Source organism: Camelus dromedarius, chromosome 20, assembly GCF_036321535.1.
Source record: "Camelus dromedarius isolate mCamDro1 chromosome 20, mCamDro1.pat, whole genome shotgun sequence".
Classification (NCBI taxonomy): domain Eukaryota; kingdom Metazoa; phylum Chordata; class Mammalia; order Artiodactyla; family Camelidae; genus Camelus; species Camelus dromedarius.
Genome location: NC_087455.1, coordinates 3,749,725 through 3,764,457, shown reverse-complemented (window position 1 = coordinate 3,764,457; position 14,733 = coordinate 3,749,725). Strand labels below are relative to the sequence as shown.

At 52.1% G+C, this 14,733-nt stretch overlaps 1 protein-coding gene across 5 annotated transcripts in view; it reads right to left on the bottom strand.

Moving 5' to 3' along the window:
- The window catches only part of COL22A1 (collagen type XXII alpha 1 chain), a 213,937-nt gene extending 210,322 nt beyond the window's left edge, over positions 1-3,615 (bottom strand). For all 5 annotated transcript variants that reach the window (XR_004132600.2, XM_031439674.2, XM_031439676.2 and 2 more), the window contains exon 1: positions 3,158-3,615. The gene's annotated coding sequence lies outside the window, so the exon portion shown is untranslated. The remainder of the gene's footprint in view (positions 1-3,157) is intronic.
- Between the last annotated feature and the right edge of the window lie 11,118 nt (positions 3,616-14,733).

The window sequence follows — 14,733 nt, the reverse complement described above, 5'->3', positions numbered from 1 at the left end:
GTCACCCACTCTCCTGGACTCAGTTTCTTCATCTGTAAAATGGGGGAACTGTGCTTTTTCTATCTTAGCAGATGTTGGTCTTTCTGGATTTTACAGGTATTTTTGTCAGGCAACCTGCCACATCTTCAATTCTTGAGTAGGAGGATTGGCTAAAAATCCTCAGGGGCCTCTTGGCCGGCCTGCGTCAGTAACGATGCCCTATTTGAGGGGACGTTTCCCAAGATGCGGAAAAGGCCTGTGTTGATGTGACAAGCGCTCTGATCCCCAGACGCGTGTTTGACTCCTGACTCTCGTATTCTCTCTACCTGTCCTCAGGGAAGTCATTCAAACTCTCACCTTCCATTCCCTTGTTCATAAAACTGAGGTGAGGGGTCAGGTATAGTTCAGGGGTAGAGTGCATGCTTAGCATGCACAAGGTCCTGGGTTCAATCCCCAGTACCTCCATTAAAATAAATACGTAAGTAAAAACCTAATTACCCCCCAAACAAACAAACAAAAATAAAAACTGAGGTGAACGACACACACATAGTTCATCGCACACAACCTGTGTGAGCCCCTGGCATCGCCAGCAGCAGCACTGAAGGAAGAAAAGGGGGGAGGCGGGGACCAGCAGAATCTTAGGACTGGAAAGGAGGCACTTAGAAAGCGCAGGATCTCAAGCTGGGAAAAGACCTTAAATCTACCTGGACGGTTCACCTGGACGTCAAGGTTCAGGTTAGCCCTTGACCAGCTCTGCGAAATGACCATCCAGCTTCTGCTTGAATCCCTCCTGCACTGGGGCGCCACCCCTCAGAGAGCGGGTCCCGGGCAGCCCTCCCGTCCCTGCACCACTCTTTCTGCTAGACTTGAGTCCAGTGCCCTCTGGTCCTCCTGCCGCCCGCTCTGGGGCTGAGAGAGCCCACCAGCCAGGGCTCCTTCGGGTTGCCCTGGCCACACGTCTTCTTCCCTCCCCACCAGACACCTTTTCTTACAGCAACATCCATCTTTCCCTGTGAGCCACGGCTCTGTTCCCAGGACACGCTGGCTCCCCTCCTGTGAAAGCGCTTCCACGTCTCTGCAGCCCTCTTAGCACGGAGCGCGAGGGGGGCAGACAGCGCAAATCGTCTAGCCCGGAGCTGGCGAACTCCTGGGCCTGGAGAGGCCCTGCTGGTCCCACAGACGACCCTGGGTGACCAGAGGGCACACGCTTGGCTGCAGTGGGCGGCTACTCTGATGGCCTTGCAGGGACACAAGCCAAAACTTGTCTCATCCTTTCATTTTGCAAAAGAAGCCAGAGAGTCAGACATGCACGTGAAATCTCCTGTGCACGTCGACAAGTAATGAAAACATTCTTAAAAATCAAGGGTCTTTTATTTTTTAATTTTTTCTTCTTTTTTTGTGGGGTGGTAATTAGGTTTTTTAATTTACCTATCTCTTGATGGAGGTTCTGAGGATTGAACCCAGGACCTTGTGCATGCCAGGCGCGCACTCTACCACTGAGCTACACCCTCCCCCCTCCAACAAGTAATGAAAACAAATTTAAAATAACTTATGAAGCACTAAAACCGCCCATGGGCTGGATCAGCCTGTGGGCCACTTACTGAACCATTTTGTAGATGTGAAAAAACTTTTGAGAATCTGATGAAACTCTGAAGAAGCCCCGGAAAAAAACAGTGACAAACAGATTTCTGCTCCTAACATTTTAAAGGTCCCAGACATCCCCCAGAGTCACTCCTGGGTCCCCAGGAAAGGAAGGCCTCCGGTCCTCCAGCCTCTTGCCTGCCACGAGAGGCCCAACAACCACATGGTGACGATTTCCTGAAGTCACGCAGCCGGCCCCTGAGGAGCAGAGCGACAAGGACATCTGGTGGGGGGTGCTTCCTCCCACAACCACTGATGCCACCCTCTCCCCAGTCTGTGATGTGGAAGCAAACTAAGACCCACTGCGTGCCTGCGAGGTACCAGGCACTCACGGGGTTCTTTTACTGTATCCTTTTTTCATCTCCGGGTGGCAGGTGAGGAAACTGAGGCTCACTGGGCGCGGGCCCCTAGCTCAGGGCAGCCGGAGAAAGCAACAGAGTGGGGAAGCAGAAGGCAAGACGGGCAGCGAAGCCCCTGCCCTCCACCCTCACCCTCGGCACCAGCAGGCGGCACACCCCACACAGCAGGCCTCTGGGAACGCGGAAGCCCTGGGGTTAAGAACTTCCCTGGAGCAACTCAGTGAACTAAATGAGAAAGGGTCTGAAGATATGGCCCATCGCGGGGCGGGGAGGTCTCACAGCACAAGCCTGGCTCTCAGGATTCTGCCGGGTGTACATCCTCAGTGAGAGACAGACAGATCGGGCCTGGAATGGCCTGTGTAGAGGCGGGCGCCGCACGAGGTTCTGGAAGAAGACACGTTCTGGTGGGGGGAACCCGGCACAGGCTCCAGGAGGGCCGGTGGGGCCGCCTCCTTCTGGAGGTGCCTGATAAGCCTGCCATCTGTCATCTCTGAGTCTGGGCTTGAGTGAGGAGAAGGGCAGCCACGTTTCCCAATAATGTGACTAATTCCAGTTATACTTTGTAACCTAGGACAAGAAACTGTGGTCTGTTGTAAAGGACTGATTTGCAGAAAAAGGACAAAAACACCTTCTTGAGCCAGAGAAAGTGCGGAGAGGAGGATATAGTGCTCGGATAGCAAAGAGATTTAAATTTAGACCAAAATGCAAAGTTCTTGGGCAACAAATGCAAAACCAAAGGGAAGCTGCTCTTCCCCACCTCACCACTTCTGGTTTTTTGTCTTTTAGCCATCTTTCTGTCTCCTACTCCAAAGCTGAAAGAAGCTGGCATACTGCAACAACTTCAAAAGTAGCAACTCAGAAACAAGCCCAGCATCCGACACACTGCAGCCATCCCTGCGCTCTGCCTTCTGGAGCTGCTCAGCGAAAATCAAACAGGTGCCTTCTCACTGACTCGGCTCCATCCTTCTCTGAAGCTTAGGCAAAGCACAGATCCACCTCGCAAGACTGAGCTCACTCCCTGAAGAGCTTGGTGTGTTCAGGCTCCAGAAGGAAACAGATCTCAGTTAGGAGAGGGCAGGGTCCCCAGGGCTCAGGCACACCCAGGGCTCTTCCCTCCTGGCCATGGGGAGATAGGTGGAATCCTGCAGCCCCCAGCGGAGAAGGGGAGCAGGCCTTACCTGGTTAGGGGAGAAGCTCAGACGGAGACCAGCTGGGGTTCCAGTCCAGGGCGGAACACCGGACTGCGGGGTCTGAAGAAGCAGCCCGCCCCGGGCAGCCCCCTCCTGGGGGGGGGGCTGCCAGCAACTCTGCCCGCCCACCCCCGCAAATCTAGCAAACTGACCCTTTAGTAAGACTTGTAATAGGTCTGGTGGCCTCCCGCAGGCCAGGGGACCGGAGAGAGAACTAGTTTTAAAACAAATATCTAAATAAATACAGTAAAAAGTCAAGCTTAGGAACTTAGAGTATAAAATACAAAATGTGTGAGAAACAAAAAAATAGGAAAAGGGGAGATACTTCCTTAGGGAGGAACGCAGCAGCCGCAGCCAGCCCAGCGGCTCCCCAAGAACAAAGCTGCTCGGTGCCCCCAGGGGCGAAGTGGCCGGAGCGGTGAGATTCCCCCAGCCCCGAGCGCGGAGGGCGGAGCCGGGCGGTGGGCGGGGCCTCGGAAGGGGGAGGGCGGGGCGAGGCGAGGAGGGCGGGCGGGGCGCGGAGAAGGAGACGCTACCCTCCCCTCGGAGAGGAGCGGGAGGGGCCGGAGGGGCGGGAGGTCCGGGAAGAAAGGGGAGAGCGCGAGGGTGCGTCCCTGCAGGGGGCCTGGGAGGGCTCAGGGGAGCAGGGACGGCGTCGGGTTCCCGGTAGTTAGCAGGAGGCCCTAGGGAGCCCAGGACGTGGCCTGACAACTCTCCATCCAATTATAGACTTCACCGGATATTTTGGTCCCTTTTACAGCCGCGTCTGAAATAGCCCCCTCACCAGGCAGCAGCTGCCTGCAAGTTTGGAAAGTTTGGAGAGGCAGGGGGCTCTGCTTTTGTCCCGCACTGGGAGTCGTACTCCTGTCCCAGCACCTTCCTGCCCCTGCCGTCCCCTACAGGTGGCCCTCTACTGGCTCTCAGGACATCCTCGGGGACGGGTGAACTGATGTCCTTATTTTGAGATGAGAACTGAAAGTTCCAGAAAGGCCAGGGTGACCTGCCAGGGCCCCCCAGCAGAGCAGGGGTGGCGGCCCAGGTGGGTCTGATGAGAAAACTTCCCTTTCTAAAGGGCTTCCCAGCTTCCCAAAGCAGGAAATGAGCAGGTGCCGCCCCGGGGACCCTGCTCTTTTTCTTGCTGACCTCTGTTCCTAAAAATGGGCCAGGCGTGGGTATTCTGAACTAGATGAGAACATGGCTTAATTTGTATGACCTCCCTCACCCCTGTTCCCCTCCCCATCAGGCTCCTAAACTCTGGGGCGTCTTTATTTGGCTGCCTGTGGGGTAGCAGGGATTTCAGAAACAGACAGTACTGGGCTTATCTGTGACCCAGGGACTTCACAGCAATCCTTCCTTCCTCTCCTCCACATTTCCAGCCGCCCTCATGGCGGTTCATTCCAGAGTGTCAGGTACCAGCTAAACGGAACACAGGAGGCAGGCTGGGGAGGGCGGGCCCTGGTGCGGGATGACCACATGCTGAGATGGAGCCCCACTTATCAGAGTCACAGGTAGGGTGGGGAGGCACCTGGTGAGAAGGCTGCCTGGCACACTGACTTGACCCATGGCCATTAAGGGCCCCATGTGTGCCAGGACAGCCCAGACACAGGGTAGCCCAGTGAGCCCAGGGGGGTTCCCTGCATGCATCCTCGCGGGAGGACAGACAGAAAACAGGGAAGCAGACCATCACATTAGATGACAACATCATCCTAGATGCCGTGAAGGATACAGATAAGGTGGCCGAGTCAGAGGATACATGAGGGAGCAGATTCTACATTCAGGGCTGCGGAGGCCTTGGCTAAAGATGAGAGTACCCCCATTTCCACCCTGCGTGAAGAGGGGGACCAGAGTCAGCCTGCAGGGTGCCCAGAGCTCACCAGGGCACAAGGGGCCTTCCAGGCAGAGGGAAGGACTGGAGGGTGGAGTTGAGGACCCCTTGTGGCCTGCGGCTGGAGGGGGTGGGTGTGGCCAGGGACCAGGCTGGAGAGGCTAACAGGGCACAGGTGACTGAGGGAGCTGGGGAGGCATGCAGGAGAGTGTGGACTTGAGCCTGGTGACCAGGAGTCTCTGGAGGGCTTTAGAGGGGCAGGGGTATGGCCACTGGGGGGTTTATAGCCCCATGGGGCTATGAAGTGGTGGGGCTGGACACGCAGCAGCGGGGTGAGCTGGGAAACCATTCAGGCTTGGCCGGGGAGGAGGCCTCACTAGGCTGGCCTGGAGGTAGGAGTTGGGGCATCCCCAGCACATCCTTGCAGCCACAGGTAAAACCAAGCCTCCAAAGAAGAGAGAGAACGGAAGGGAACTCAAGCTTCTGGCCATAGGTGACTGCAAGGTTGAATCTTTCCATTTGGAACATTTGTTGAGACCTTGCTAGGGTCAGACGATGGGGATGCAAAACTGACCCAGGCCCTCCAAGAAATAGACATCTGGAACTTGGAATTGGCCACCAACACTGAGGGGAAAAGCACCGCCCGGTGCTCCAGCACCTGAGCTGGAAGCAGCCTAGCACCAGTTAGGGGATCTCAAGGGCTCTGAGCTCCTAGCTGCCCAGTGCAACCCCCTCCCCAACCCCGCAGTGGGAGCCCCTCTCCAGGATTTTCCTGGTGTTCTCTGAGGGGTCAAGACGGCCTGCTGACAGCCCAGATGGGTCCCCGTAGAGCCTCTCAGGACTGAAGAAGCTCTTCTGGACTCCAGATGGGAAGACCCAGGGATTTGACAGCTGCTCTGATTTCAAGAACATGGGAGCTTTTGGTGTGACTCCTGGATGGGGCCCCCCGGCCAGGAATTCTGGGCTCTGTTTTCATTTATTCTTGCTGCTGTTAAAAATGACCACATGTGGCATGGCTTAGAACACCATGAATTTATCACTTTATACTTCTACAGGTCAGGAGTCCGAAATGAGTCTTAGGAGGCTATAACCAGGGTGCAGTCAGGGCTGGCTCCTTCTGGAGGTTCTAGGTGAGAATCTGTTCCTTGCCTCTTCCGGCTCCTAGAGTTTGCTGAATTCCTTGGCGGCGACCCCTTTCCTGAATCGCTCTAACGTTTGGCTTCTCTTGTTACGCTTCCTACCACTGTGGTCAAATCTCCATCTGCCCGCCTCTGTAAAAGCCCTTCGATTCCATCAGGCCCACTCAGCCCAGAATCACACCCCATCTCAAGAGCGTAACTCTGTCACATCTGTGAAGTCCCCTTTCCAGTGTAAGAGACAACAGTCTGAGATCCCAGGAATTAGGATGTGGGTGTCTCTGAGGGGCCACCACTCAGCCTCTCACAGGCCCCGAAGCAGTGCAGCCTGGTTTGTGGCTCTGTCCACTCTCACAGCCCCTTTTCCCTGGAAGCCCCTGTACCACAGCACTGGCTGCAGTGGCATATTCAGGGAAGGCCTCCTGGAGGAGGTGTCCTTTGAGTGGACACAGACACAAAGTGAGGGAAGAAGACACAACAGGACTGGAAAAGAGTGTGCCGAGGGGTGGAACAGCAAGTGCCAAGCCGCACAGTGAAAACAAGCTTGCACATTTGAGGGGCAGCCCCAGTGGGGTCCCCAGAACAGCCTTTCCCTTCTGACGACCCACGAGACCTGAGGAAGGAGGTCTGGCTCACAGGGATGGAATGCCCCCTCCACCACGGGGCTGTCTCTGGGACCCTGCCCTGCAGCTGTCCTGTCGCCCATCACTCTCCCTCTGTTCCAGGTCCCAGCCCTTGTCATGACAGTTTGTCTGGGCCACCAGCAGCAGACAGAGCTCAAGTCTTCCCCATGCCACACCCCACTTCAGGGGGCTCTGCAATGTTCCTCCTTCCCTTCTGCTGCTGCCTCCGTGAAACCAGGATACAAGCCATCCCGGGCTGGAGAAGCCCCTGGAGACCGGAGACCTCCCACCAAAGCTCCCATCCCCGCTGAGCACCCCAGAAACCTGCACATGGGCTGTAGTCAGCTCTGCCTTCTGACCCCCCCACCCACACACACACTTCCGGAAAGCGCTCTGTCTCACTTCCCTCCCCTTCTGGGTTCTTTCTCTGCCAGGATGACAAATTGTCCACCTTTCTGAGATGCATTAAACAGAAAGAGAAAGCATGCATCTACATCATCATGCACACGGAAATACATGGACGTGCGTTAGACAGAGGGTCGGAAAAGTGCCCCTGTGACTAATTTCTTCTAATTTCTATCACTCATTCAATCACCGTGATCATTAGTCCCCAGGGAAACACGCGGACTAACTTTTAAGGCCATTTCCAGTCACCATTCACCCTTCTCTGTGGAAATATCACGGCTCGTCTGCTCAGGGTTTCCCAAAGCTGCAGTCCACATTTCCTTCCGAAGTTTCTGGGGAGGAATCCACAGCTCAGCTCACTGGGGTTGCTGGCTGTCGCTCCTTCCTTGCCTGGTAGCACGGAGATCGCTGTTTCCTCACTACCTTTCAGCATCAGGGATGGTGCCCAGCATCCCTTCTGCTGATGCAGGTCCATCTTCTCCATCACCAGCTCACAGGGTAGCTGGTCCTTCCTGGTCCAGGCCAGCTGGAGCACTGCTCTTTTTCTGCCTTATTCTGCAACCAGCCAGAAAACATTTCTTGATTTCAGGAGCTCGTGTGATTACATTAGGCTCCCCTAGATAATCTCATATAAAGTCAGTTGTGCCCCATAACATGACACAATCACAGGAAAGATATCTCATCTCATGTTGACACTCTGGGGGTTAGGGTGGGACATTTTCCTGAGAGTCATAATTCTGACCTATCATGCCCTTTTCCCCAAATTCTGCACTTACTGAAATGTGTAATTATTCTTTTCCTTTCTCTTGAAAAAAACATGCATATTTATTTCCTGCATTTCGGTTTGACTTCGATCTCTGTGGGGGCAGTAAATGCATCTTCTTGTTCGTGACTGTGTCCCTGAGTCTAGCATGGTGCTTGGCATGTGACAGGCACAACGCTATTTATGAAATGTATGGATGAGTGAGGGGATGGAAGGAATGGTGAGGAGAAAGCCTACTCTAAAAGACTCGCAGGGCCAGCCTGTAGCTTTTAAACTGGACACGATTGACACACCAAGATGCACCAGACTGAAAAGTCAAAGAAGATGAATGTCTCAGAAAAGTGATGCTGCAGATGGGCACGGCCAGAAGGGTGTGTGTCGGGGAATGTTTGGACTGGATTCTGGGCGACCTCCTTCCTCCAGGCACCCAGGCTGTTCACCTCCCAGCTGCCAGAGGATCTTTTGAAAATGAAATCCGATTTGTCTATCTCTGCAGGAAACCCTTCTGCTACCTTCCCTCATGCTTAGAATCCCAGGACATCGTGCTCCTTCACAAACTCCACAGAGCTCTGCCCTCCACACCACTTACCACTGGACCCTCATTATGGAGCTCGGTCCTCAAACCCAGAGCCCACTGCACAGTCAGGACTTTCCAGTGCTGTCCCTCCCATGAGAGCCCTCCTCAGTGGTCCTGCTCTGCGCAGTGAGGGCTTCCCACCACCTCATCTATGTTCATTGCAGTATTGGCAACAATGTCCGGATATGGAAGCAACTGAAATGTCCACTGATGGATGAAGACAACATGGTACTTACATACAATGGAATAGCATTCAGTCTTGAGAAAGAAGGAACTCCTGTCGTCTGTGACAACATGGGTGGATGCTGAGGACCTTATGCTAAGCTCCAGATAAGCAAGCTGGAGAAGGACCAACACTGTGATTCCACTTATCTGAGGTGCCTAGAGGAGTCAGATACACAGGAGAGCACGGAAGGCTGGTTGCCACCGTCTCGGGGAGGAAGAACAGGGAGTTGCTGCTCAGTGGGCGTAAAGTTTCGCTGAAGCAAGATGGGTCAGTTCTAGAGGTCCATGCAACAACGTGCAAATATGACATTACACACGTAAACGTTTGTTAAGAGGGTAGATCTCATGTTAAGTGTCCTTACCACAATGCAATTAAAAAAAAAAAAATCCAAACCAGCCCCACGTCCCTCTGCTTCCTACTGGGTTTTACGGTTCTTCACGGCCCCTAGTGCTTTCTGACAGTGTATTTTATGTTTGTGTGTTTACTCTTTGTCTCTCCAGCAGACACAGGATCCAGGAGGGACGGAAATTCTGCTGCATCCTCAGTGCTCAGGACAGCACCTGGACCAAGGCAGGGAGGAGCTGATGAGGGACTTCGTCATTAGCCTCATGTCCCCTCCTAAGGTGCCCTAACTTCTCCAGGAGAGACAGCAAAATAATAATCACAGCTAAACAACAGCAGTGTCACTGACCATGGCCGTTGGCTAGGCTCCTGGGTGCTACGGACGCTTCCGGACTCTAGTGTTTCTCCTTCCTGATGCGCAGCGCAGCGGGGGTGGGGTGGGGTGGGGGAGTGGTCACAGCCTCCTCTCACGAACACAGAGACGGAGGCTTGGCTGTTGAGAAACTTGCAGAGGTGTCCGCCTGACTTCCAGCCTAGATCTGCCTTCTTCTAGAAATATGTATTTCCTTCTCCGTCCTCTAGCCCGAAAAATGACTTTAAAAGCTTCCTCTTTGGCACGAAAATGCTCTGATCTCTGAAAAATTAGTTGCAATTGTCTGGTGAGAAATCAAATGCTGGTTTCCTGGCAACTCGAAATCTCCTTCCCCCGGGGTTCCATTCAGAATGATTCAACCAAGAGACTGTGTCACTAGCTCGTGGTGAGATGCCACTACAGACACTTAACCGATTCCTGGGTCAGTTTCTTGCCCTGTGTGTGAGCCTCATGGCCAAGGCTTCCCTGGTTTAGAAGTCGGGCCAGTTACACCCACATCAGCAGTTCCTTCCCTCTGTGGAGTCCCCTTCTAAGGTTCCTGGGCATCCCTGGGGTGATGTGACTGCCCACGTCCAGAGATCCTCCCTGTCAGCCCTTGTCTTCTTGGCTGGCAGCACCTCAAGTCATATACTTGCATCTTCCAGGTGAGGGAAGTGAACTTCGGATGTTAAGGGGTCCTGTCTCAGGGCTATTAAGGTGGAGCCATTCCCTGGTTTTGACATTAACTAAGTGGCGTGCAGTGGATCAAAGACAACCCACCTGGAAGTAATGCCAGTAAAAACGGCGGCAATTATACTTCCCGGGACGTATTCTTCGTCAGCAGAGATCTACTCCCAGGAACGTTCAGAATGCTGGTTATAAAAGTGAAAAATCGGCTATAGTCCAAATGTCCAACACAGGGGATCGTGTAAACAAACGATGGAAAGTCGTTCACATGGCAATAGAGCGTTGTGCTCATCACGGTGTAGAGACGGTGCTGGGCTGTTAAATGGGGGGAAATGCAGCAGACTAGTGCAGCAGGCTCCCCATCTCTCTCTCCAGAAATCTTTATTGAGGGGATGTGTTTGTAGCTTTCCTAATATTTCCTGTTCATTCGAAGACATTTTGTCGGATCCAGACCCAGACACGTCCTATTTTGTAAAATGAGAACATACCGTTTACACATCCTGTTCTGTAGCTTGATTTTTCTCACCCATCATTGTATCTTGGGCATCTGTCAACGGCAGTTCTTAGATCTGCCTTAGGAATAAGGCCATAGCTGCCTCGCCTTCCGTCTGTACTTTCATTCCAGCAATGTTATATGCCCATCACGTGCCGCAGACCATGCCAGGAAGAACTTCACTGAGCTTGGAGAACGGAAGGATTCCAGTTCCCTTCATGATTCGTCAGCTGGTAGAGGGCTATTCCCGCTTCCCTTCCCAGTGACAACATGCTGCGGTTGACGTCTTGGTAAGTTCACCTCATGCTGTTCACTACCTGTGTCTGTGTATTGGGCAGAGGAGGTCCTAGGGTGCCCCAGGTGGTTACAGGATGTGTGTGGCTTCTTTCTTGATGGATATGTTTTTCTTGGATATCCTAAGTGTGAGAACCCAGTAAAGAAATACAGGCTTTACCCTGTACAAGGCAAGAGCCACAGGGGGCTTTGGAGATGGGAGGCTGATTTATAAACTGGGGTTTCAGGGAAGAAGGAAACGTAAGGGAGTCTCATGTGTGGAGTGTCTACATCTGTCCAGCACTTTCAGAGGTGGTCACATCCAGCCTACGAGTGACAGGTGTGCCACGAATCTGCTTGATGTGAATGATCGAGTGGCAATACGGAAGGTACTGCCATCCCCATTGCAAAGACGAGAAAATAGAAGCTGGAGGAGCTTTATGGCTTGCTCCATCCCCCGCTGCCAAGGATCGCCCCCTGCCACCCAGAGGTCAGCCTGTGCCCATGGGCGGGCATCTGGGAGGGAGGGGAGACCAGGGCCCGGCCAGCAGGCCAGTGAGGACAGGCGGGCTCCCAGAGTTCCCAGGGTTGGAGCTCCCAAGAGCTCCAAATGCGGGACAGAGAAATAAAGCGTGTCTGAACTCAGCACAGACAGTCCTGGCTACATGGAGTGGCATTATCCATCCCTGTTGTTCCAGAAAAACAAATCCACTTTCCTAAATTACATGCCTGTCTGTATCATGGGGATTACACATCCTCCCCCATCTGCTCGGCAAGCATCCATTGTGCTGGCCCTCCGGCTTTGCAGTATCAATTATGCTGACAAACTGCCTGTGTCCACATGCCCAGCCTGGCTTTGCGCTCACCCACTTTTGCTGGGAGTGGGAAAGGCACCAGCAAATATTTACAGAGTGAAGGGAGGCTGGGCTGGAGTTTGCACACTGGACGAGCCCAGCCCTTGGGCTACCTGGACAAGGAAACAGTTGGAAAGGGTCTCCTTTTATTTGCCAGGGTTGGGGAGGGGGCCCCAGACATTGTCTCAGAGAGGGGCCTTGAAGTCCAAGCATCACCCCCTGAGGACACAGGGCAGAGCTGAGAGACTTCTCTTTGCAGCCCTCCTCTGCCACGTACTTGGCTGCATAACCTTGAATGATACACCCATTGTCTCCTAGGTCCTGGTTCGTGGCCCCTGTAACACAGGTTCAAGTCTGTAGTTCAAAGTGACTTCAATGTAGTTTCCTAACATGAATGAGATCCCTTCTGGGAAATTAGCCACAAGAGCCAGCACTTAGTAGGTGCTCAGAAAAGTTAGTCATGGTCCTCTATTGAGCCATGCTGTCTTAGGAGCGTGATCTGCACACGGGGTGCAAGCACACCAAGAACGAATGAGAAGATGCTTGTGGGCACAGAGAAAACCCTGGCAGCCCGGCGCTAACACACCTGAAAGATGGCACTGAGTGATCGGTGCGTCTGTTTTGAGAATCAATTTCCAGGGACGTATCAGCTAGGATCAGTTTAATTGTGCTGCAGTAACAGATAACCATGGAATCTGATGAGTGTTAACTGGTTCTGTACAGTTTGGCAGGGGCTCTGCTCCACACCATCTCTCAGGGCTCCACGTGGTTGGAGGCTCTGCTCTTGGCCCCGCGCTGCTCTTAGACAAGGCACCTGAAATCCTCACCGTCTCTGGGGTTGGGGTTAGGTAAGCCCTGGGGAACTTCCTGCCTCCGGATGGTTCAGACTTTCTCTGTTTGTGCTCATTCAGCTGCATAAGATATAAGTTTCACCGTCTATTTTTGCTTTATTGTGGTATTTCAGACCACCTGAAAAATGGCTTTTCTCTTTATATACATATGTTTTTAACTGAAATATCTCATCCTTGTTTTAATTTGCTTTTCTCTGGTGACATGTGCTGTGGAGCACCTTTTCACGTGCTTGGTTTCCCACTGCCCATCTTCTCTGCAGAGGTGTCTGTCAAGATCTTTGGCCCATTTTTTAATCAGGTTATTTGTTTTCTTACTGTTGGGTTTTACGAGATCTTTTGTCTATTTTGGGTATCAGCCCTTTATTGGATGTCTCTTTTGCAAATATTTTCTCCCACTCTATGGCTTGTCTTCTCATTCTCCTGTCACTGTCTTTTGCAGAGCAGAAGATGTTAATTTGAACAAAGTTCAGGTTTTCAATGATCTCTCTCGTGGATTGTGTCTTTGGTGATGTATCTAAAAAGGCATCACCATACCCAAGATCGTCTAGGTTTGCCCCTATGTTATCTTGTAGGGGTTTTATAGTTTTGCAATTTACATTTTGAGTTAATTTTCATGAAGGGTGTAAAAGTCATTTTTTTTGCACGTGAATGTCCTGTTGTTCCAACACCGTTCATTGAAGACTATGATTGCCCCATTGTGTTGCCTTCCGTCAAAGATCAGTTGACTCTATTTATGGGCCTATTTCTGGGGTCTCTATGCTGTTGCAGTGATGTTTATCTGTTCCTTTGCCGACACCACACTGTTTTGATTAGCTTTATAGTAAGTCTTACAGTTGGGTAGTGTCAGTCCCCAGTTTTGTTCCTCAGTATTATGTTGCCTCTTCTGGGCTTTTTGTCTCTCTCTCTAAACTTTAGTTCTGTTTAATATTTATTATTATTTTTTTAAAATTATCTACCTGCATCCATCTCTCTCTGTAGTTAGAGTGATCTTTTATTTATTTATTTTTATTATTTTGGAGGGCGGAGGTAATTAGGTTCATTTATTTGATGGAAGCACTGGGGATTGAACCCAGGACCCCGTGCATGCTAAGCACGCGCTCTGCCACTGAGCTATGTCCTCCTCCCCAGGTCTGTTTATTTTTATAACTATTTAGAAGTGTCATTTGTGGGTATGTATTATGACATTCAGAATACACTAGGAAGCAGAGACACTGCCACCCATACTTTATCAAATAAAATACATCGATAGATACATGCTCCACAGTTTTCTTCATGAATGGGGTGCCTTTTGGAGAACACTGTTCTAGAACATCAGGTCTTGAAAAGGCCTTGGCAACTGTAGGCAACTCACTTTCCAATTTTAATGAGCTTCAGAGTCGGCTGACTCTGGCTCAGAGGTTTGGGGTGAAGTCCATCACCTGCTCTTCAACAAAGTCCCTTTGTGATTCTGATGCATGATTCCTTGGACCACACTTGAAGGAACCATGTACCAGTTTATCCCTTGCCTTTATAGATGCAGAAGCAGATGCTGGAAGGGGAAGTGCCCTGTCCGAGGTCACAGGGCTAGGAGGTAGCAGGTGGCACTGGGACCCAGGGCTTGGACTCCAGGTTTGCAAAGGGAAGGTCCGGGTGCCTCCTCCCTTCTCTTAGCTCTGTGGCCTGGACATCCTTCAGGCTGCCTCCCCAGCTGTCCTCACTGCCATTTACCCTGTGGGGTTTCTTCTTTACTGACACCATTAGTGGATCACAGAGGGGCAAATGGCCTTTCCTCCTGGATAACTATTGTTTTTGTAAAAGGAGCCTTCTGAGCACCAAAGATCTAATTATAAGGAATTATCCCCCAGCTCCTAGCCCTCCCTTGAGCTTCTGTGCTATTTGTCTGTGGATTTCTTTCATCAGTGGCTTCAGGACTCATCGGGTCTTCAGAATCACCTGGGAAAATAAATGAGATTCCAAGCCTCAACCCTGAGAGTTCGGAGAAACTGGAGGCTCAGAGAGGTTCACTCACCCAAGTTCACACAGCTGGAAAACTGCAGGTCCAGAATCTGAGCCTGGATCTGAGTTCTGTTGCACACCGGGAGGCCGGCACATGCAAAGAGGAAGGGGTTCTAGTTTTAAAAAGAAGCGGCTGTGACACACATACTGAAGGTGCAGCCC